The sequence below is a fragment of the Corvus cornix genome, chromosome 1A (assembly GCF_000738735.6).
Source record: "Corvus cornix cornix isolate S_Up_H32 chromosome 1A, ASM73873v5, whole genome shotgun sequence".
Taxonomy (NCBI): Eukaryota; Metazoa; Chordata; class Aves; order Passeriformes; family Corvidae; genus Corvus; species Corvus cornix.
This window is the reverse complement of record NC_047057.1, coordinates 1,934,132-1,957,432: the sequence shown is the minus strand read 5'-3', so window position 1 is coordinate 1,957,432 and position 23,301 is coordinate 1,934,132. Positions and strand designations below refer to the sequence as shown.

At 50.6% G+C, this 23,301-nt stretch overlaps 1 protein-coding gene across 4 annotated transcripts in view; it reads right to left on the bottom strand.

Moving 5' to 3' along the window:
• PLXNA4 (plexin A4) overlaps window positions 1-23,301 on the bottom strand; it is a 421,812-nt gene that overhangs the window by 225,144 nt on the left and 173,367 nt on the right. The window lies entirely within an intron of this gene.

The window sequence follows — 23,301 nt, the reverse complement described above, 5'->3', positions numbered from 1 at the left end:
AGCCAGCCAGCTGCCACCTTTGTCCCTGTGGTAGCACTAAAAGCACAGCTGGGAAATGTCTGGAGGATCTGTTTCCCTCTTTTTTTTTTTTTTTTTTTTTTTTTTTAATTCCTAGAACCGCCACTTTTTTCTTTTTCCTGGAAGCACATTTTTCAAACCCAAATTTGCCCAACCCTCCCGCGAAAGTCGCTGCGTTTCTTCCCGACAGCCACAGGGTGTCAGCAGCTCTATGGAGTGGGTTCCTAAAGAGATCCCAATTCCTTGAGATGTCCCGGGGCTGGAGAAATGCTTTGGGAAAGGGTCTCATCCTGCCCTGTCCTCCCATCAGAGATTCCAGTGGGCAGAGGAGAGCATTGTCCCACAGGATTTGCTCCAAGCCCCTCACACAGAAGATCTGGGGGATTTTAGGGCAATGCCAGTTCTTCCCCAGAGGAGAAACTATCCAAAAAGATCCAAAATGATCCATGAGTTGGGGGCATGTCCTGGCACAGAAGGGCTTTGAAGGTTGGAAGGAGAAAAAACCTGGAGGTGACAGGTGTGACAACAAGATGGACTAAATTTCCAAATTCCTGTGTTTCTGAAGGTTTGACACCAACCCCTTGGAAATATTCCCAGGGCGATGTCGGTGGGATTGGGGTCAGCCAATTCACACATCAAACACCACCTGCACGGCCTCATTAATGCAGAGGTTGGGTGTTTCTAACCTGCACCAAAGAGTTCCACCCATGAGTTAAACACTGCCCTTGGCCTTCCCAGCTTCACCCGGGCAGGGAAGCAGCAGGAAAAACCCATGGGCACACCCAGCCATAATCCCTGGTGTTGAGGAGCATCTGGAGGCACAGAGAATCAAGTCCTGTGCCAGTCCCACACTGCCTTTCCTTGTCACTCATCCCATTTTGTGCCTCAAGTGTCCCGTCTGTAAAATGGGAGCAGTGAAATCTCCCTCCCTTCCAAAGCCTGGGCAGCAGGAGAAGGAGCTGCCTCAAGGATGGAGAAACGTGGCAGAAACCCTTCAAATTCCACGTTCCTCACAACCCTGCTCCATTACTCCCCACACTGTGACAAAATGAGGTGCCACTTGCGGTAACCCAGCTCAAAGCAGGATATTTTGGGTGCAAAGAGGGACAAACTAAACCAACATGAAAACAAACAGCTGAGGAGTGAGCAGCCAGGCTCTGCCTGGCTCCAGAGACGTTTTGCTGTCACCAGTCACCTGCCTGCCCTCCAGGCATGCACTAAGTGTGGGATTCATCTTGTTTAACATGGTCTTCCCGAAAATTAGACATCTCGCCTAATGAGCCAGGCAGGTTTCCCCTGGAGTGAATGGGAAGAGACAGGTTTCACCAAGGGGCGATTTGTGCCATCCTAAATAGGTGTCTCAGGCAGATGGAGTGAATTGCTTTCTGGAGATGCCAGTCTCTCTCCATTATCTATAAACAGCAGCTCATTTCCATTCAGTGCTGATGACCAGCATTAGGTAAGACAAATTTCAGCCTGAGTGAGTGTCTGGCATCTCTCACAGCTGGGCCAGCCACCCTTTCCTGGCTGTCCCTGTGGTGAAAGGTGTGTGGATGGGTTAGTACAGCAAATCTTAATTTAGAGGGCAGTGCTTATTTTCTCCTCCTTGTTGCAAGGAGAAGGTCAGAGAACTGTACTTTAATCCCTGTTTTTCCTTGTTATACTCAAGTGGCACAGGGTGGGATTGTTGAGGTGTCCTGTGCAGGGCCAGGAGTTGGGCTTGATGATCCTCGGGGGTCCCTTCCAACTCAGGATAATCTATGATTCCACAATGGGGTCAGTTTTAACACAATTCGACCAATTTTCAGCCCCCCACAACCTGGTTCGTTTTGTGGTTGGGAGTAAGATGCCACAGACAACTCTAAGCATAGATTGAGGTGCCAAAGCACATCGATCAGCTGTGAGGGAATCTGGAAGAAATTAGAATCATAAAATCATTAGCTTGGAAAAGACCTCCAAGATCATCAAGTCCAGCCTTCAACCAAATACCACCATGCCCATTAAACCATATCACAAATTCTACTTGCTTTTTGAACACTTCCAGGGGGTGATGACTCCACCACTTCCATGGGGAATCTTAGTTCCTGCCCCATTCATCACCAAGAGTTTGGTTTGAAGGGAGCTTGGGCAGCACCTCTTATAAAGTCCATCATTTCCCCCAATCTCAGCTCCATCTCCATCCAAGCGCCTCATTCAGGGGAGCTCTGCCCACTTCTCTTCTGCCCACACCTATCCATGTTTTCCTCACCATCACACACTCAATACCAGTTCGAATCCCCAGTGGAACACTTTTTGCCCCTGGACAGCACTGGACTCCCGTGTACTTCTGCAGCAATCCAAAAAATTCCCACAAAAGCCTCCTCTGCCTCCTGCTGTCCCATCGGATTCCTCCCAGTGGGGACCATTTCCAACACCACTGGCACAAGTGGAGCGTACCGGGCTCCCAACATCTGCCAGGCACATTTTCCATCCCCTGCAAGGGGCTCTCAAAGCAACCCTCAGCTGGGATGTTTGTACAAACGTGTATTTACTGTGTCAACACACATTAGAGAGCAAACACATTAAAAGGAAAAGGAAACAGACTACGAGATGAGGCCTATCCAAACCTCGCTCCACGGCCTCTCAGGTTGGTGGGGAAAGCTCTCATTCCCAAAATCTCACCCCCAGCCTCTGCCTGCCCACACATCCACAGGGATCAAATCTCCATGGCCAGCAGACATCTCTCTGCTGGACATGTGCCTGAAGATGGAAAATTTAAATGTCTTTGTGATAAGAGGATATTTTTGGTTCAAAATCGGGAAATACAGCTGGGATGAGGCAGGGAGTGTAAAGGACAGTGGGAAGCAGAGGAATGCTGCACAAACACAATTCTGGTTCAATCCCAGCCATCTCCAGTGCTGTTCTGCCTTGCCTGTCATAAAGTTTAACCTGAAGGCAACTTCCTCAGAAAAGTCTCAGGAGCCCAGTCCCTGGAGAACTCTCCTTGATACACGGTCCCCAGGCAGGAGCCAAGTTCACGCAGACAGAACCAATATTTAGCAAACCTCCATCTTTTTTTTCCCAAACAGGCTGAGGATTTCCAGGGTTTTTCATTCATAGGATGCTGCAGCTGGGAAGAGCAGCACTGAGATGGAGATAAAAAGTCGTTTAAAGAAAAACAATTCCTCCTGACGTGTCACATACTGGATCCAGCTGTTCCTTGCATTCACTGCTTCCTCTTGAGCATGAGTGCACGTGTGAGTGTGCGTGAACACACAGGCAAGACAGACAGAGGTAATTATAAAGCTGGAGCCACCTAGAACTTCCCAGCTGTCAGTCCCAGGAAAAAAAAAAATCATTATTTAAATGCAGAGACATCCACTGCTTCAAGTAAATGTAGGATCCCTGCTACAAGATGTGAAAAGCAATTTAAATATGTCCTGGAGAGGACATGGATCTGGAGGTTTGATATAAGTCCAGCAAAAAAAGAAAAAATATTGAAACCAAAACCACAAAATCATGGAATGATTTGTGTTGGAAGGGACATTAAGGATCATCCAGTTCTACCCTCTGCCATGGGCAGGGACACCTTCCACTGTCCCAGGGTATCCACTAACCCTAACCTCATGCTCAGAACTCCATCCAACCTGACCTCGAATGGGTTGGGGCATCCACAACTTCCCTGGGCAACCTCTGCCAGGGCTTCACCACCCTCAAAGGGAAGAATTTCTTCCTCAGAGGAAACCTCCACCTATTTCTCTGTCAGTTTAATGCCATCCAAGGGCACGGGGGAAATCTCACTGTTGTGCCATGTGAGAGTTTTCTGGGTTTATCCCACAGCATCAAAAGCAAAAAGCATCTCCTAAATTCCATTCCCTGCCAAGAAAAGCCCCCAGGACCAAACACCCAAGCCCCTGCTGGTGCAAAGCCCAGTTCACAGCCAATGCAGCAGCAGGATATGGGAACACTTTCATCGGGGGAGCAGGAGCGGCCCCAGGATTTCCAGGAACCCAAATCCAAGGCAGGCTGTGGAAGTTGTGCACATCCTCAAAATTCCCACGCCAGACTGCCTGTCAGCAGAAAGCCTGGCTCTTGGGAGGGCAGCAGCAGGGAGATCTTTAAAGAAAAATCGATGCCAGATGATGTGATTGACACTTCAAAGGGTCTTTGGCACCTTGCTGAGGAAAACTCTCCATTGTTTTCAGGATCATCCCTGACCCAGATCCTCTTGTCTGCCTCAAAACCATCCTTCCTTGCTTGTCCACTCCCTGGGAGATCCTGGGCATGTGGGTCCAGAGTCGTGGATGCCATGGGCTGCTGCTGGAGAGGGAATCAGTCCTTCCCATACAAGGATGCAGGGAAAAGGAAATGTAGGCAAGCAATCTCCAAGAGATCTCACCCTTCTGCTGCCTCTGGGAATTCAATCCCTCCTTTTCAGGCACTAAGGCAGCCTGAACTTTCGTAGGGTGCATCAAGCTCCTGGGAGCTGTGGGAAGACACGTGCAAGCCTTTGGCTGGCTGATATTCCCTGAATGACGGGGATGAAGGAAGACAATTGTTAAATCAGGAAAGGCTGTGAGCATGCTGGAGAGCCTGGGACACAAAACAAACTGGATGAACTGAAGGAGTGGTTCAGGAGAAGGAAGAAGAAATGGGATTGGACTCAGGGAGGGCAAATACTCTCAGGGAACAACAGCTGAGGGCACAGAGTCAGAGCAGGGCTTGAGAGATTGAGGCAAAAGGGAGGTAAATGTGCTTAAATCAACAGTGCTGGGCTGCTGCAGGAGAAGCAGACCCCAGCCCCAGGGACAATGGGCAATGGGCACACGGCACGGTCCAGTTGCCCTGATGGTGCTGCCAAGGCCCCGAGTGGGGCACTCCAGGACACCAGCCTCAAGGGGAACCTGGAGAGCCTGAAATTCCACGGCAACGCAGGAGGAACCGGGGTTGTTGAGAGGGGAAGCAGAATAATCAGCCTCAAATGTGGAGCAGAAAAATGAAGAAAATAAATCTTTCTCCCTGTCTGGGGTGGAGAGTCTGTGGATAACAGCGGGGAGGCTGGCTTTAGACACTGAAGAAGCTCTCTAGTGGTTTGGGGAGCCTGGAAGTTGATGAACAGGCTGAAGGAGCTTCTGTCAAGTGGGATACAGCAAAGAGTCGATCCTGCCTTCAGTGGGATGGGCTGGACAAGCTCTCAGGTGTCTCCCAACCCAATTAGCCACTGTTCATGGAGAGCCTCCCATGCAGAGGGGAGGTTCTGGCTGGGGCTGAGTCTGCAGCTGCTGCTTTGGATGAGAGGAGCTTCCCAGCCCCACTGAGCTGGCAGGAACCCAAAGCCACCTCCTAGAAATGACAAATCCCTGTTCCTCACCCCTGCTGGCTTCATTCAAAGAGTGGATACTGTTCAAATTAGCAGCCACCTGCACTTCCAGGGAGCCACGGCTCTCCCGAGGACATTTATCCTGGGGCATGGGCTGCATCCTGCTGCACCCTGTTGTTCTCAGTGCTGCAGGAAAACAAAGCATTTTTTAATTGCTTCTTTCCTTGGACACCATGGGATGTGTTCTTCTGTGCACCTAGGAGCAAAATATGGCAAGGTTTTTGGGGGGATAATGTGGTGGTGTGTTGTCAGAGGTTTCTGCTCCAGCCTATTCTGTCTGCATCCAACCTGGAATGATTGAACAGCACCAGCCCACCAAAGGATCTTTGTCCATGACAGGGAATGAGAGGCAATGGAGACCAGTCCCCAGAGCCCATCACAAAAACCACCACCAGGCTCTTTTCCCAGCACAATCCATGGGAAAGGTAACACCACCTGCAAAAACACCCTTTAGGATTTCTCTTACACTGTGTAACAACACCTTGGAGACAGTCCAGCATCTCCTGGTCCCCAAAAACACACGGCAGCCACACAGGAGCCCTCCTCGGTCCGGCTGGAGACAGGGTGAATCTATTTAGGTGGAATTTCACTTCAGATGCTGGATTTAGGGATGACTACCCAGGCTGGCCATACAAGAACCTCCCTCCTGAGACACAGATGGAGAAGGAATGCTGATATCCATCCCCACCTGCACCTCCCAAACCTCCCTGGTGGTGGTTCATGTTGAGTGAGGTTTGTTGTTAATAACTGTACAATTTACCCGACAAATTCAGAGCTTGTTGTGCAACTTCATTAATACATTTAATTCATTGTTACATTTCCTTCAAGTTAATGGTTTGAGGGCCCAGCAGAGTTTAATCTCTGCAGTTGTTATAAAGTGCTTGTTCCTTGTTTAAATGCAAAATGGAGCCAAGCAAGGAGATTTGGAGATGAAAAATCAGCCAGAATAAATCTCTCGCCCAGGTGGGCTGAGTGGGTGTGGAAGGGGTGATGGTCACACTTTAAATGGTACAGACAAAGATGACAAAATCAGAAATGAGCAGAACTTCTCAGTCTATCTTCCCTGGATATTCAGAAAAACAGGAAAAAAAGACAAATGTGCCCTGAATTCCCATCCTGGAGGGAGCAGGCCTGAGCTCCAAGACTTCAAATAAGTGAACACACTCCAAATCAAGCTATTAAAATCTTCTTGTCAGAGAAGATCATGGAATCATTGAATGGATTGGAAGGAATCTTAAAGATCATCCAGTGCCACCCGGCAGGTTCCCCCGTCCCAGGTTGCTCCAAGCCCCATCCAACCTGGCCTTGGGCACTTTCAGGGATTCAGGGGCAGACACAGCTTCTCTGGGCAACCTGTTCCACCCTCACAGTCAAGAATTTCTTCCTAATATCCAATCTAAGCCTATTCTCAGCTTAAAGCCATTCCCCCTTTTCCTGTTACTCCATGCCCTTTTAAAAATTCCCTAGAATCAGAATATCCTGAGTTGGAAGGGACCCAGAAGGATCACCAAGCCCAACTGCTTGCTCTGTTTCTAGCCTCTCTCCAAACTTGCTGATGGCAGATCCTAGAGACAAGACAAAGGCACAGGTGAGGGACCTCATGTTTAACTACTGTGGCCATCCCTGAGTCCCTGTCTGCACAGGGATTTGTAATTAAGGCAGTGGGAAACAGCCTCCTTCTCCTGGCTGGCAGCAGAGCTGCTGCTCCACACACTCCTGGCATGGACGAGGCCAAAAGTAATGAGGGCATGATAGGAAATTAAGACCAATCTTCCTTGGATGTTGACTGAGAAATGCAGAAGATTACACTGGAAAACTTGAGCATTAACAGCACGAACAAGGCTGCTTCCCAGGCTGAGCCACACCAGACTGTGGCAGCATCAGGAGTCAAACGCCCCTGGAAGTGTTCAAGCCCAGGTTTGGGGGGCTTGGAGCAACCTAGTCTAGTGGAAGGTGTCCCTGCCCATGGCAGGGAGGTTGGAACGAGAAGATCTGCCCAGGGCCATGCAGAGAAGAAATAACAAAGCTGCATTTCACATTCCTGGTATTTACCTGCAGATACAGCAGGAGGTGCAGTTAAATTGCAGCCTGAAGGCACAAGGCCAGTGCATTCCTCTGAAAGGCAAGCGCAGGGTGAAGAAGAGCACAGGGAAGGGGATACTCAGTGATTCATGATAAATGGGAAGAGGCTGTAGCTGCCCAGAGGTGGAACAAGAGCCCAGAGGCACTTGCAGTGATATCTGCCACCCTGCCCTGTGGAAGGGCATCTTTTCAGCTTTATACCGGCTAACGCTTGTATTTCAATGCCTTAGAAAGCCTCGAGCAGCCTTGAGAGGTAGCAAGGGCGATCTAGCACTTTAGTAGCTCTAGAATCGGTACCTGAATCAGCTGCAGAGCAAATACCATCAGCAGAAGCAAAGAGGGAGAAATATAGCTCCCTGCCCGCTCAATTCCCTGCAGTTGGAAGCCTTCAAATGAGACAGACGACCAGAGATGTTTACAGGAAAGTCGCTGAGCTGAGAGAGAGCGTTTGCCTCCCCTCGACCATCTTTATTAGGAGAAGGGGAAAGGGGAGGACTGGGGGCGGACCCGGGGTGAGCGGCCAATCAGACACTGCTGAAGAGTCTGAGTTACATTTGGCTTTGCCCGCGCTTGGAACAAAAGAGCTCGGAGCACATGTCTTTGGGAGGGGGGAGGGGAAGCTCGGAACAGGCAGCAACAATTCCCTATTTTTTTTCTTTAAAGCTGGGTTGTAACTCTTAGTAGCTTAAAAGTGCATAGAACAGTAACAAAACAACAGTGCAAAATATAATTGTAATCTATCGTCCCTACAACTCGACGGTACCTAGGATGCCTTTAAACTAGTTCCCCAGTCAAAACTCAGGGGTTTAGTCAGGACATCTATGGTATGGAGTATCAGGACAAAGGTTTACAAAATACAGTGCAAAAACCTGAGTGCAAAACAGTGCAACTTAACTTAAGGGATTAACATAAAGATCTGCAGTAGGGGGTTTACATGAAGGTGCAAAATCAGGATTCTTTTTACGGCGTCTCTTCCAGGAGGCAGTTTTAACCTCCTTAACTTTTGAGGAAGTGACATAAGGTTTTACTCACTTGCCTGGGATCCATCTCAGTCCTTGAGGTGGATCTGTCTGTCCATATATATTTCCTTTCCACGGGACTCCTGGTTTGATATATGCGTGTTGCAGTATCCCCACTGCAACACTGCCCAGGGTGAGATCTGAGCACACACATGTACAGACACATTAAAAAAGCTCTTTCTCCATTCTTTCCCCAAAGCGTGTTATTTTATAGGAAACTTGAGGGAGAATTTGATTTGTTTTAGGCAAGTTAGTCCCTACATTGGAGGTTGGGGAGGTAGAACAGGCAGCCTGAGAGTTATGCTGCTCTAAATATCTGTTTTAAGTGTTCAGGGCCAGGTTGGATGGGGCTTGGAGCAACCTGGTCTAGTGGAAGGTGTCTCTGATGATCTTTAAAGTCCCTTCCAACTCAAGCCTTTCTATGACTCTGTGATACATCCAAGTCCCAGGCTGGATCACAGGATGGAGAAGAGCAGCAATCTTATTTAACCCCTGGTAAATTTAATCCTAAGCAGAAAGTTGGCTGCAGCCTCGCATGAGCTTAAAGCTGTGGGGTAATAACAGATGTGGAATCCCCAAAGGAGGGCCCCAAATCGGGGAAAGAGCAGGACAGCCTGTTTGAGTTAAGGCTGCACACATGTCCCACTGCCATGAGTCATGTCCAGCCATGTGTCCAACCTGCTTGCCAAGGAGAGCATCCAGCAGCCAGGCTGGAATGGGTTGAGTTTGGCACCGCTCTGGGAGCACAGGGGACATTAACCAGATGGCACAGACTGAGGGCATTTTGGGTTTGGGACAGTGGTAAAGGAAAAGGTGCTTTTTTGGAGTCATGTGGAGGGTGGATGCCTTATCTCAGAGCACATGAGGTGCTTCATAATTTCTCTGTACCAGAAGTTGTTTGCAAACTTTCCCCACTCCATGCCACCAACACAAACCCCCTGAGCCCCGATCTACCAAAGGTTTGTCTGGCTGAAGTTTCCCACTTTAAGGACACAAACGTGCAGTACGGGAGTGTTATCCCCCGGGAGGAGGATCAGGGAAGCTCCTGTAACGCTGTGTGCCCAGCAAAGCCAGGATTCTTGCTGTGTGACACACTTCAGCCCAAAGCCTCCTGCAGCACACGCTGAATATTTATGAGTGCAAGACAAGGATCAGCACGACTACAAGACACAGGTTTCAACTTGGCAAAAGGAAAGATAAAAAAAAAAAAATTGGTTAGAGGAGGGGTGGGATATCAGCTCTGGATTTGTCAGCCTGTGGAGAGGAGAAGACAGAACCAGGGTGCTTCAAGGCCATTTATCTGGTGGCTGTTCCCAAAGAGGAGTGCAGTAAATACCTGTATGGGCCATGAAGTGCCCCTGCAGCCACAGTTGTGCGCCCAGGAGGGGCCCCAGGCCGGCCACCCCTCCAGGGGACATCTCCTCAGCTCAGACACAATGAGATGTGTTGGTATTAACTTCACACCTCTCATAATTGGCATTAACAAAGTGAGATGGCACCTCTTGAAGGTGTTTTGTCCCATCAGCTCCATGCACCTATTTTTGAACAGGATGAACCACCTGCCAACCAACAGCTCCCCATCACACCTGATATTTGCTGTGGGAGGGGAAAATGGGCTGGATTTGAAGCACCCTGATGGAGATGATGGGGTGGGAGAGCTCTGGTGTGACCTGTTGGGCTAGGAAACGGTCCCTTGGAGCTGCCCGGAGAAGAGCTGCAGCCTGCTAGGAAACCAGCTGTGATCCACTCTGATTTTCAGGTGACTGGGGACCTCCCATGGGGCAGAGCAGGGCAGGGCTTCAAACCCTACCTCCAACTTTCTGAGGTTGGGATGTGGCTTGCACAGTTCACTCCTTTGCCCAAACTCTCCCAAGAAAGCCAACATAGGCACAGTGGTGCTTCCTCCATGTAATTCCCAGCACTTGGAAGCACAAACTCTCACAACTGCCCAGCCACAGAGTCCTGGGTGCGGTGGCCACTTTCCCTGCTTGAACAGCCACCTCATTTATCCCTGCAGCCTCCAACCTTGGCATCTGCAGGGACTTGGTCGAGCCAAGCACCGTGGAGTCGGTGCTTTTGCCATCTCAGGGATGCCACAGGAGGAGCAGGAATGTGGGAAGGGGGACTTGGCTCCGGAATGAACCCAGCCACCAGCCAGGGAGGGGCTGGCCCTCTTCCTCCACCGGGATGCCACTTTGATTCTGTTCCCTCCTCCCAGCCGGCTGGAAACCTCCCGCTGCACAGGAAGGTTTGCATAATCCAAGAGGCACCAGATTCCTCTTCCCCTCTGGGATTTTCCTCTCGAGAAGAGGCAGAGCACTGGCAGGCAGAGTCCAGCCTCTCTCGGAAACTTGTCAATGTGGCAGGCGGAGCCCTGTCCCCGCCGCCCTCCCCTCCCTCTGCCTTGCATGGAGAGCTATTTTAAGTCCCACTTGTGGCTGCCTTTGTGATTTCCCTGGCAGAGCTGCCTCCCTGACATCAGAGCACAACAACAGGCAGCTGGAAACCCTGGGAGCATGGAGGCACCATCCCGCTCCTCGGTCCCCTGCCAGATCCCACAAGATGATCCCTGCTGCAGGACCCCAAATCCTACACTCTCAGGAGTGTGTCCCCAAGGGATTAGGGGAATAGACTGGATCAAAGAGTCTCTCCTTGGTGCAGAGATCTGCCAGTACATGGTGGTCCCACACATAGCTCACCTGGCTGATGTCCAGCTTAACCTGTAGCTAGGATTCCAGTGACAGCCAGTTTGGGATGTTTTCAGCATCCAAAGAGCCTCAAACAGTGACAATACACCAATTATTGAGATATTTTGTGCTTTTAAGTAGCCTGAAAATCACCTTGACTGGCTGCATTGGAAAGCCCCAAGGAAGAACATCGATTGAAGGAACTTGTGGCTCAGCTGCTCCACGGCTTGTACTGGCCCCATCAGCAGCAGGAGAGGATGGATCCACCCAGGGAATCTGTGCCAGAGGGACACAGCCCTGGCTGCCTCTGTGCTGAAAGTTTAGGCTGAAGAGCTTTGAGCACAACATGGTGCCACAAGTGACATCAGCCTCTCTCGGCTGGGGGCTCCCCGACACCAGCGACTGCCGCCGCTGCCTTGGATCGTGGGAGCAGGAGGGAGAGCCAAACCCCTTCCCCTTGGGGCATTCTCCAGAGAAACAGCTCTGCTGATTCCTTTGTCACTGCCTGATGTCAGAATGGTCTGGAAAATGTCTGGGCAGTGTCCATGCCTCTTCCAAAGATCCTCCTGTGAATGGTAACGGAGAAGGAGTAGGAGACGGGCTGGAAGGAGCACTACATTCACCCCAAGGGGATGGTGCCAGCTGGCAGATTTGGTATCCCAGGCTCTGGGGGAGCCAAACTGTTGCTCTATGACAGCCTCATGTGTGTACCTCCCTCAGAAAGTCCTACATAAAATAAAGGCAATAAAAGCGTGGGAATTAAGGCAAAGGAGGAAAGAGCTGATGTAAGGGCAACCGAAAGATCTGGTGTTGTCACTTGACTTCACATTCCAAATGGTCTTGGAGCCAGCATTTCCAGGATGCTGTGGCTCACCTTCCAAAGCAGAGAGCTGCAGATACAGACAGACTTTGGGGATTTGAGACAGGAGGGACCTGAAGTGTTCCCGGTTATACTGCAAGGACCGTGGCTCCTCTTTGTCAGCGTTCTCTCACAGGAGAATCTGTGACCTTCCCACAGAAAAATTTTGGTGCTGACCCCATGAGGGTCAGTCCTGAGGCTCCAGTGCCACAGCCTGTCCCAACATCACCCCAGCATCCCACAGCAAACAGCCTCAAATAACCTCTGTTCTCTTCCCAGCCAAGTCTAAATCTCCTGAGAAACAGCACCTGGGCGAGAAGGGGACTGCAGCCAGCATTTGGCACCTGATACTTCTTTTTCTGGAAAGTACTGAAGTGTCTCAAGGACACGGATGGGAACAGCACAGCACATCCGTGAATGTTTTAGGATCCTCCACCTTTGTTTTGACACTGTGCCTTGTGCATAATTTTTCTGAGGCACAGCCTGAACTCTCCTGCTGCTTAACAGGGGGAGTTGGAGCATCTTGGCAGGATCATTTTGAGAGAGTCTGATGTTGGGAATAACTTCTCAAAGCAGCAAAACCGCTGAGCTCAAGAGTCAGCAATAAGCGACGGAGTGCTGGGAGCTGGACTTGGACACTGAATCCTCAGGAAGCAAATGTAAACATCAGCTAGAGGTTCTGGCCAGAGGAATTTGCCCAAAATCAATGGTTGTCCAGCACCAAGGAATTACCAGACCCTGAGGTTCATTTCTTGGGTCCTGCCTTGGGACACTGGTGCCCATCTGGTTACCAGTGAACATGGAACTTTATCGTGGGATCACTAGGGTCCCTTCCAACCCCAGCCATTCCATGGCTCTGTGATGTCTGGGACCACTCCTTTGTTTGACACCAATTGCTCCAAGCTGAAAACCCTCAGGATTTTTGAACGAGTCACTCCATTCCCAGTGGGATGCAGATGTCCAGTGCCAAGTGGACAGGTCAGAGTCCGTCAGTGTGTGAATTCAGTGGGTCCTGTGCTCATGCACAGGTGGGTTTCTGGTTTAATACACAAATATTCTGGTTTAATTAATCCTGGTTTCTGGTTTAATACACAAAGCTGAGGGCAACCAGCCTAGGACCACCTGGGCCTCCATCAAGACACCCAACACATACTTTTCGAGCTGTGGAGAACCAGTTCTGTGATACAACCCTAAACTGAATGACAGCTTGGAAAAAATAGGTGTATTGCACCCTGACTACAACATCTACATCTCCCTGTCTCTGGTGGGTCAAACACCACTGCTGGAGGGCTGGATAATTGCACAGATGGGGAGGCTCAGGTCTCTCACATGGCTGTGATTAACACCTCATGCTTCACAGTGTCAAATATTATTACAGGTGACAGCAAGATCTGCATGGAAGTGCAGCACGTGGCCACCATCCCACATCTGGGCTCAACATCTGGACTCACTCTAAGTGGGTTTTGTTTGTTTCTCCCAAACCTCAGAGACTTTGGTTGTGCTCCTGACAGGAATTTGCTTAAGATGTAGAAAAAGATGTTCAGCTTTCACAGACCAACAGTGGTTGTTGGAAAGGTGATGGTGAGCCTGGAGTAGCTGTGCTCTATATTCCTCATCCATAGGGACACACAAAATGCAAGCACCCATGTCCATGAACCCTGTGACCCCGAAAACTGAGGTTGTGTCCGACACTGGTGATATAACCGTGCGAGATAAACCCAGCAGCAGCTGCAGAAGGGACCCAAGACACACAAAGCTGCTTCTCCCCTCTGGGCACGACTCGTTTCCATTCTGCTTGGCCTCCCCACACCCTCAGGAGAGGGCAAGGGGCTACCCTGTCCATCAGGCTGACAGGAGGGGATGGGGAATTTCATGCCTGCCATTGCTCCTCAGGCTCGAGGGCAGGAGGACATAAAAGAGCTGCTGCTGCTGTGTTTCCTCCTGCCCCCCAACCAGGCAGCTCTGCCTGCACAGTCAGGTCTGACCTGCCTTCCCCATCTCTTGCTCTGGCAAGAGAGCAGGACCTCCAGTCCTCCCTTTTTGTCTCAGCCTTACTCACAGACAGCAAGGCTCACCTGGAAAGGGGTCTGGAAAAGCCCAGCCTGGCTGAGCACCACATCAATGATTGCAGGGAGATGGAGGATTGCAGGAGTGGCTGGAGCTGCAGGAATTAGGGGCTGAGAATAACGAAAACACAGACAGGGAAAGGAGAAAGGTGATAAGCAAGACACCATCACACCATCTTTATCCTCCTGGCTGGAAGCACCTCCAACCCTCATCTCCACACGGATGCAGCCTCTGCCTCTTTGGTTTTGATGATGTGGCAAAGCCAGAGGACCACAGCAACTGCAAACCATGTGGCTCCTGGTCTTGTGTCCCAGCAGGAGCTGATCCCTCCCAGACCCAATCCTGGCTTCTCCTAGGGTTAGGCACTATTTTGGCAGCTGTCCCACTGAGCAGCATCCAGCTAAAATCCACCCAGGGATGGATCTGCTCTGCTCTGTGCTGTCTCTGCAAGAAGGGAACCAAGCCTACAAACCTCAACAGCTCAGAGCCAGCCCCACCTTGCCCTCACCTATCCTGTTCTCTTCCCCTCACATGCAGGTGCCTGGCTCCAAACCAGCAGAGCTTTCTGGTCTTTCAGCTCTGGGTCTCTCTTCCCACTTCTCACCCTGCTGTCACTTCTCCTGTTTTATTCTTGCCCCTCTCCACATGCAAACAGGTCTCCTCCAACTTGTACCAGTCCCTTTTGCCAGGCTGAGAGAAGGGCTGACCACAGAGAAGATGCCAACAAGTTCATTTAGGGCAGGAGACCTGTACATTTTATTCTGGGGTATAGGGGGAAAGTGCCAACTCCATAACTCACCCCACCATCCCTGGCATGGGGGATCCCTGAGCCTTTGGGGTTTCCTTCTGGAGGGACTGGCCAGTCCCTTGCCCAGCTGGAAGTGGCTGGAGCTGAGTCCCTGTCCCTTCCCAGAAGCATCCATGGCTCCTCCATATGTTAATCAGCAGCTTTGTTCTGCATCACCTCACCATATAATAGCAGCAGGAATTTACACGGCCACAAATGAACGGCGCGGGCGAGGAATCAGCACAGAAATGAGACACATCCTGATGCACTCCCTGGAAGGGGACAGGGAGACGGATGCTGGGGACACTCCGCTTGCCACGGCCTCTCCACCCTGCCAGCTGGGCTGTGCCACCACCACTAACAAGTTTCTTCCCACTGCCAAGGATAACAGAGCCACTGGCACCCAACCCCACACTCTGCTCTTGGCTGCCTCAGGAACCCGACTCAGGAAGGATGGGGTTTTTTTTTTTTTGCACTTGTCATTTCTCAAGGAGGGAGGAACATCTCTCCCAGCTGCTTCGGCTGAAATCCAGTTTTTATGTAATCAAATGTGACCTCTAGCTGTCTGTGTTTAAGGCTGCCATGACTGCGATATCATTCAGACTGTTAGGACTAAGTCATCCATCTCCTCAACTATAAATACCTTATAATCATCCCGAAGGACCTGCAGTGCCTCACAGATGAAGATGCCTGGAGAAAAGGGGGGTTCGGCTCTGACTGTCACTCCACTCCTGAAATGCAGCTGCCTCTGAGTGTGGAATGCACAGCAGATTTTTAACAGCTTCTGGTCAAAGTTACCAGCAGAAAACCCATGGAAATTGCCAAAAGGATGGAGAGCCACCCACACCCAATCTGCAGCCAGGATAATAGACTGTGTTAATATAGGCACTTTTGCAGAAATTGCGTCCAGGCCAGTTCTGCATGTTCATCCCACATTGAATCCTGCTTTGCAGCGGAAGACGGGGAAAAACCATCCACGCTATTTCAGACACCACCAGGCACTGCTGCCAGGCTCTGTAACGTGAGGTGCAAGAGAGATCAGAGCAGACACAAAGCCCTTGGAATGAAGGTTTCTGCAAGAAACCCAAACTGCCGACTCTTATTTACTTGTGTTACACAGTGTGATGTTAATTCGACAATTAACGCTCGGACTGATAATTGCTGGTCCCACCTCCTCCCAAGCGTGCACCTGCTCCCCCTTCGAATCCTGCACTCCCCAGGAATCCACAATGAGGTGAGACCGCGGCAGCCGCATTGTGCCGCGGCTCTGCTTTCACAGCCTGCAGGATTCGGGACAGAAATCCCCAAGTTTGGGTGAGATGTGCGTGAACACGAGTGCAGCCGCCTCATCTGCAGCGTGTGGCAGCAGCGTCGCAAATTCCCTTCATTCACAGACATCCCTCTCAGGCGCCAGACAGCTCTGCTAACCGGGATCCACTGGCACAACTTGCCTTGAAAGTCTCTTCCTCCTCCTCCTCCTCCTCCTCGTCGCCCTCAGCCATCATCACAATGGGACACTGATTTATTTTATTTATTTGCTGGCTGGTGGTTTGGGGGCTTCTTTTTGTTTTGCTGGAGGGGAGGAGAGATTGCGCCGTGGTAAAGAAGTCACATCCCCCCTTTCCTGTGCAGTTGTTTTGGGTTGAAAAGGATCTTAAAGACCATGGAGTTCCAATCCCCTGCCTGCCAGGAGGGACAGACAGGACACCACGCTGGCCGCAGGCTTCCAAATGGGTGCAGACAGAGGTGGTGGGAGCTGCCAGCTGCTGTCCCACTGGAAGGATGGGGAAGATTTCCCCACCAACAGGGTCAGGGCAGGAGGAAACCACCGACAGTAAAGAAAAACTCGGCCGCACTGATGCTGGGAAGTCCCTCCAGAGAGGAGGAACAGCCCTGTTCACGCCCTCCCCTAAAAACCCTTTCTCCAACATGTTGCAGCTGTAGCACATCTCGCAGAACGCTGGGTGAGCTCTGCCCTTCGTGTCCGCCCCTTTCCCTCACCTTGTTTAAGGATAAAAGGTCCTGTCTAAAGAAGGAAACCACGAAAATCATGTTCTGGAGAAATCGTGCTCTGCTCTCCGCGCCTTCCAACCTCTGTCTCTTCGCACGCAGCCTAATTACCTTCATTAACGCCACAAAGGAGAATCCTAACGGCTTTGTTTTGTTATGAATTGCGGTTATTTGCCTCCCTAGGTGTTTGCAGGTTGGGGTATAGCAGCCGGAGCTGCTTCTGGACCTGCTCGAATTTGCTAAGACTTGATGCAGCTTTGCCCAGAAGCCTCCAAGGATCTGCCCTGGGCAGCCTGACCTGTGGTCGAGGAGCAAAGGCAGGAGATTCCAGAGTCCAAGGAGAAGGCAGAAAGGCAGTGAGTCGATCTGCAGCCAGGGAAGGCGGTGGATACCTGCTTGTGGACACCTGGGAGATACGCATGGAGAACAGGGCAAGAAAAGCTGCCTCTTTTCCTCCACTTTTATGCTCCAACAAGAAGTTACAGCATTCCCAGCACTGCAAGGCTGGATAATGTGCCATGGAAAACCTGCAGCAGCGTGGCTGCAGGGCACAGGGCATTAGTGTTCCTGTCAGGTAGGTCCACCAGGATTTGCAGTTAAATAGCAAAATAGGGAAAACAAACCAGGGACGATGCAGGGAGAATAAAGCTCGTTCCCAGCCTGGACCAAGACGTTCACTGCCAGACTATGGGAGAATTCCTGCCTACACAGACACACAAACTCCTGCTCTCTGTGTTTATCCAGACTTGAAAAACACCGAGAGCAGCAAGGGAGACGGCCCAGCCACACAGAGTGCAGAGACCTTGGCAAGACAGGAGAAGTAAGTGCTTTTTCTTTCGGTGTTTCCTTTTATTCCGCACGGTCAACAGGACGAAACACCTTTTAGCACCTAGTGCAGATGCAGTTTAACACCTCCAGGGTGGAATTAGCGGGTCACAGTGCACCCCAGGAGGGAGCAGCGTGTGTGGGCACTAGAGCCTCTCTGCAGAGAAAGTGCTTCGAGAGGGCAGCAAAGAAATCTCCATTTAAGGGGAAATTAATGGCATTTATTTCACACCATCTCAATCCTTTCGTTTCCATGCCACCCCGAGGACTGGAGCTGGGGATACTCTGAAGGTGTGGCTCCACCGGCATCCCCCAGTTGTCACCACGTCCTGCTCACCAGGTCACACCACAGGAGCCAAATCTCCCCTGGGCAGAACCCAACCAGAAAATGGGAACACACCGAGCAGGCTCCACCCCACAGCAGGAATTGCTCCTCCTCCGCTCCGCGCCGCTAAGTTTCCATCACAGTAAAATTCCTACAAAATATAGGGTGGCCTGTGGGCAGGGATGGGGGGTGAAACAACAGTTGGGGTCTGCATCTCTTCTCCTAAGGCCCTGCCCCTTGCCAAGGGGCACATCTGTCCCCTGGCTGTGCATCTGTGGGTGCATCTGTCACTCGAGCCCTGCCCCTCCTCGCCATGTGGCACCGGACCGGAGAAGTTTGCTCCGGCAACCTTTGAAGTTCGATGCCACGCCGCGTTTATCGCCACTAAGGGGACCCTCCACGCTGAAAAAAAATAAAGGCTGGGGCTGTGCTTGTGCCTTGAGGGACTGAGCAAAGTGGTTTCAGCCCTGCTGGCTCATAAATCTCCTCAAAGGAGGTGTTGCTGGTTTTTCTGTTGGAGGAAGGTGCTCGGGCGAGCGCAGGAGCACCACGGTGCTGCCGAGCAAAAGTCAAACTGCAAATCCTGGCTCCTTTTGTTAACTCCCAACTGGAATATAAAATGAGCCACAATCACTTCTGCTGTCCCCAAATGACACGGCACAGCTTGGGTTTGTGTTTTCCTATGCTTTTGCTACCAAACCAGGGGGATTACCCCGACTCTGCTTACCGAGGATGGGTTTTGGGAGGTGTTAACCCTTGGAGCAGCTCCGGGCTTCACCTTGAGACACTACAGGATGGCTCCTGCCAAAACCACATTGGCAAATGTGCTGGGTAATTAAACAAAGTGGGCATCCAAGGGGCAGGGCTGGTGTTTAGTATCCTCCCAGAGACAAAACCTGCAAACTGCCTGCAGCAGCAGCAGCAGACAGAGGAGGCACGGTGGCCAGCAGCAGTGCCAAGAGACAGGCTCCAGAATTCCAGCTCTCTGGCATGGCTGACAGCCCAGAAGATAGTGCAGCCCCTCTCTGGAAGCTGGCTGAGGAGTCAGGGAAGCACAGCTAAAGCTTTGACAGTCTGCCATCTTCATTGTGCACAAAATGCTCCTGCGGGCTGCTGACAGGTCTGGGGACACACGGTGTGAGCCCCTGCGTCACCAGCCTGGCTGGGATGCTCTGGGGACTCCTTTACAGCTGCAGAAGGGACCTGTGGGGAAAACTCTGCTGGAACTGGGACAAGAGGGGATGGCAGAGTGTACCCAGGGACTGCTGCGTGCAGCAGTCTGTGGATGAATGCATAGGCACCTTTGTATCCTGACTGCAGACTTACAGAATCATAGAATGGTTTGGGGTGGAAGAGACCTTTAAAGGTCACATAATCCAACTCCCCTACAATGATTGGGATCAAAGCCTGATTTTGGCAATGTTAATGAACTCAGGGCTGCTCATCAGATCTGTTACAATTTTTATGCTTTAGGGGCATTATAGGAGCTTCAGGAAGAGCCTGGCCCCATCACTCTGAGTGCCCTCCCAACACTAAACCAGATGGCAGAATCCCTCCCCAGGAGCACCCAGCTCATCCCAGTTTCCCTGGCAGGCCATGCACTGCTGCCCACTCCTGAATCACCTCGGAACAAGGTAAAACCCAGTAATTTAATTATTTCCCTGAACCTTCTTTTGAGGAGAAACCTTTGTTCGCCATCCTTCACCACCAAGAGAGCCAGGAAACAGCCAATGAGTTCACATCCTGTGACATCGTTCACCTCTCCTGTCAGGAGGGGATCCCCTTTTCTCTCCAGCTGCCTCGTGAACCACCCCCACAATCCATCAAACCCCGTCTGGCCCAGCAGCCATCCCCGCTCGGTGGCTTCTCTGTTTGAGTGCATTCCGCACGATTTTGGGTTCCATCTGTCAGGCCTCTGCCTCGAACGTCTGCGAGCATTTAGGAGAGCGGAGCACAACACTTGGCTCTGGGATCTGGAAGTGGCACCGATCACAAACGCGGCGCTGTCAATGTGATGTGGGCAACATCTGCTAATCCAGCCCTTCGCCCAGCCATTCTCCACAGCGCTCTTCCAACTGAATACTAAAGTGTGCTGAAGGACGAACAGGATTTTTCTACATTTTTAGGCTGTCTGAACATACCAGGGCTTTGATCCTAGCTGCTGGGTCAAATTAAAAGAAAGTCAGAAAGCGCCTGACGTAAAGGTCAGGCTTTACCTCTAACTACTCGCAGAACATGCTCACATATGGTAAAGAAACAGAAAACACGGATATGCTGGGGTTTGGGGGTTGCATTCTTGCATAATTTGAGTAATATTAAGGGCATTACATGTGGTTTGTTGCTGTTATGTCCTGCAGCCATGGAATGGTGTTGGTTGGGGTTTTTTAAGTTTCCTCACAGGCCTTTGCAGCAAGCTCCAAGAACCAACTGTTGCTGAGCGAACTTTTGAACCTCTGCAAAAGCACAATGTGTTGAATTGCTAGAAAAGGGGAAAACAAATGTATGATGTTCTGTGACATCCACAATCTGCAAAGCTTCACTCCTTTGGACTTCCCAAGGAGAAGAAAGGGATAGCTGAGACATTTTATGTTTTAAACAATGACGAGCACAGTAATAGATCAAGGCTTTAAGGCAACCCAAAAGCCTTCAATACTTCAATTATGAGTTGTTTAATAAAACAGAGTCAATTAATTTGACCAACTAAGGAAACTGGGCGAAGGCCACCCTAGCATGGAAAGGCACCAGGCACAAGGGCGGGTAGAGAAAAATCCTAGCATAAAGCTAAAAATGCCCCCAAGCCCCTCAGCCCGTTGGGTGGAGACCTGCACCACGAAGCGAAGCAGCCTGGGGAAGCTTTTGTGCACGGCTTTCAATAGACTTGAATAACTCCATCGTCCCCCTATTTCACGGGGCACAGAAAAAAAACCCTCTTTGCGTTTAGAAGAAAAAGCAGCACCACCCTCGAGAGGGGGAGACGGGAGGCTGTCTGCTCCCCCTCAGCCTCTCACCCCCACGTCCCGCTTTGCAAACAAACCCAAACTCCCTGACTTCCCAACAGCTGCTGCCAGTCTGCCCGGCTCGCACATGGCACAAGCCCCCCAGCCTTCTGTGCAGCCCCGGCATCCTGCCAGCTCCCACCAGCTCCGGCATTCCGGGCGCTCCCGTCTGCCTGCACAGGACAAGGAGGGGGAAATGCTGCAGCATTTGGCTGCTGGTGGATTTGTTCCATCATCAGGATGCCCTCTCCCAAGATTTTGGAAGGAAAGGGTTTTCTCCCCACTCCCCCCGGACCCTTCAAAGCGCCCGTGTGCCTCCTCTGCAGCTCATAAACGCGTGTTTGGTCCTGCAAGGTGCTGCTGGCTTTCATCTCCCACGGAACTCAGTGCTCACCAAAAGAGGGGTCCCGGGTGGGAAAAGAATTTGACAGATGCTTGCAAAGGATTAAGAGTTTCCAGCGGCTCAGAGTGGTGCCAGCACTGACGGAGACATGATCAGAGGGAGAAGCTGTATTCAAACCGCAGTGAGAAACCACCTCCAGTAAGTGGATTAGAGGAGTGTTATCATCCAGCACGAGCCTCTCCTGGCAGGGACGGTGGCAATATTAGAATAATCTGTGCACCTGCTGCAGCAGCAGCTCTGCAATGAGATTAATGCACCTGCTGACAGGCAAGGAAAACTTTGGGGAACAATTTGCCCTGCTGCTTCTTTCAGTTCCTCCCGGTCGTGGCAGAACGGGGAAGAACAGGCCTGGATTCAGGAGGAATTTAGGGTCGTGCATCGGTATTTCCCATGAAAAGCAGGAGAGGCTGGAGAGGCTGGGAACCTGCTCAGAAGCACTTCACTCCAGGATTTAACCTCCCTGCCTTGATGGAGTGTGGTGAGGAGTGGCTGTGCACACATTTGACCAACTAAGGAAATTGGGCGAAGGCCACCCTAGCATGGAAAGGCACCAGGCACAAGGGTGGGTAGAGAAAAATCCCAGCATAAAGCTAAAAATGCCCCCAAGCCCCTCAGCCCGTTGGGTGGATCAAACATCCTGGTTGCAAGCCAAGGAAAATGTCTCTTGTTGGTCTTAGTTTTGGTCAGGGTTAATCCACACCATTTTTTTCCTGCACTTTTCTTACTTAAACTAAAGATTAGTGAAGGGAAATGGGTCAGGTAAAACAAAACAACTTGCTTGACCTGAAACAAAACATATTTTTTCCCTCTTCTTGTATTGGTCTTTTATTATTATCATCAAAAGCAATATCACTACCATGCTGATATTAATAATATTACAGTTGGCTGTTTTGTTTCAGTGAATTTTGAAGATAAGCTCGGAGCCCAGAGGAATAATTCACAAGTTTCATTTCAAAACCCTAAACCTACAACATTTCCCAAATTCCTATCCAAGCCTTGCTTGCAGATTTCTTTCATTGAAATAAATAAATAAATAAAAATTGCCCTGAATTTGATACAAGTTTTCAGTCAGCATCACCCTGCACTTTTGGGTGATTAAAATAACCAGGGAAAAGAGCTTGCAGCAGCACTTCCACGCTCCATGAAATGAAGTGGGATCTCCCAGCCTGCTCCAATGGGGGTTGTGCAGAGCACAGCCCTTCCTGGACGTGTTGGATTTACAGCTCATCCCCACACGTGCCTGGGAGGTGCCCAGGGTTTCTGGGTGGATGGCAGCCAGACCAGAGAGGCTTTACAGTGGTTCTGTTCCTTCCCAAAGGGAGAGAAACCCACTGCAGATTTACATGGAGGGGAAAAAAAAAAAACCAAGAAGAAACCACACATGAAAACCACAGACCTCAAACACCACCTGGACAAGGAGTTTAGGTAGGAAAATGAATATATATGTCCAGAAATCCAGATGCAGCAGGGCTTTAACCTGAAGGCAACTCTCTTAATTCACCACAGCAAATTCCTGCGTGCAGCAATTGTGACAGGTCGTGCTGTTACCCACCCAAGGACACACAGCAAGACGAGTGCTGGCATTTTGGAACGTGGCACTGTTTTCACCAAGCCATGACCATCTGGGCTGTTGGGTACACTTTTTTTCAGATATGTTGTGCTTATCCATGTAATATCTAGGCCCTGAGCAGGTAAATTAGTCAAAGAGCGAGGTCTGCAGTGGATGTCCTCCCTTCTCAGCCTGGTTTTGAGCGTCACTAACTGAGGTGGGACGAGCTCTGAAGGGCAAATCAGTTTTAGTTTGGAGAATGAATGACACCAGGACACTGCTGTGTAATTAGAAGTGTCTCAAGCAGATGCAAGT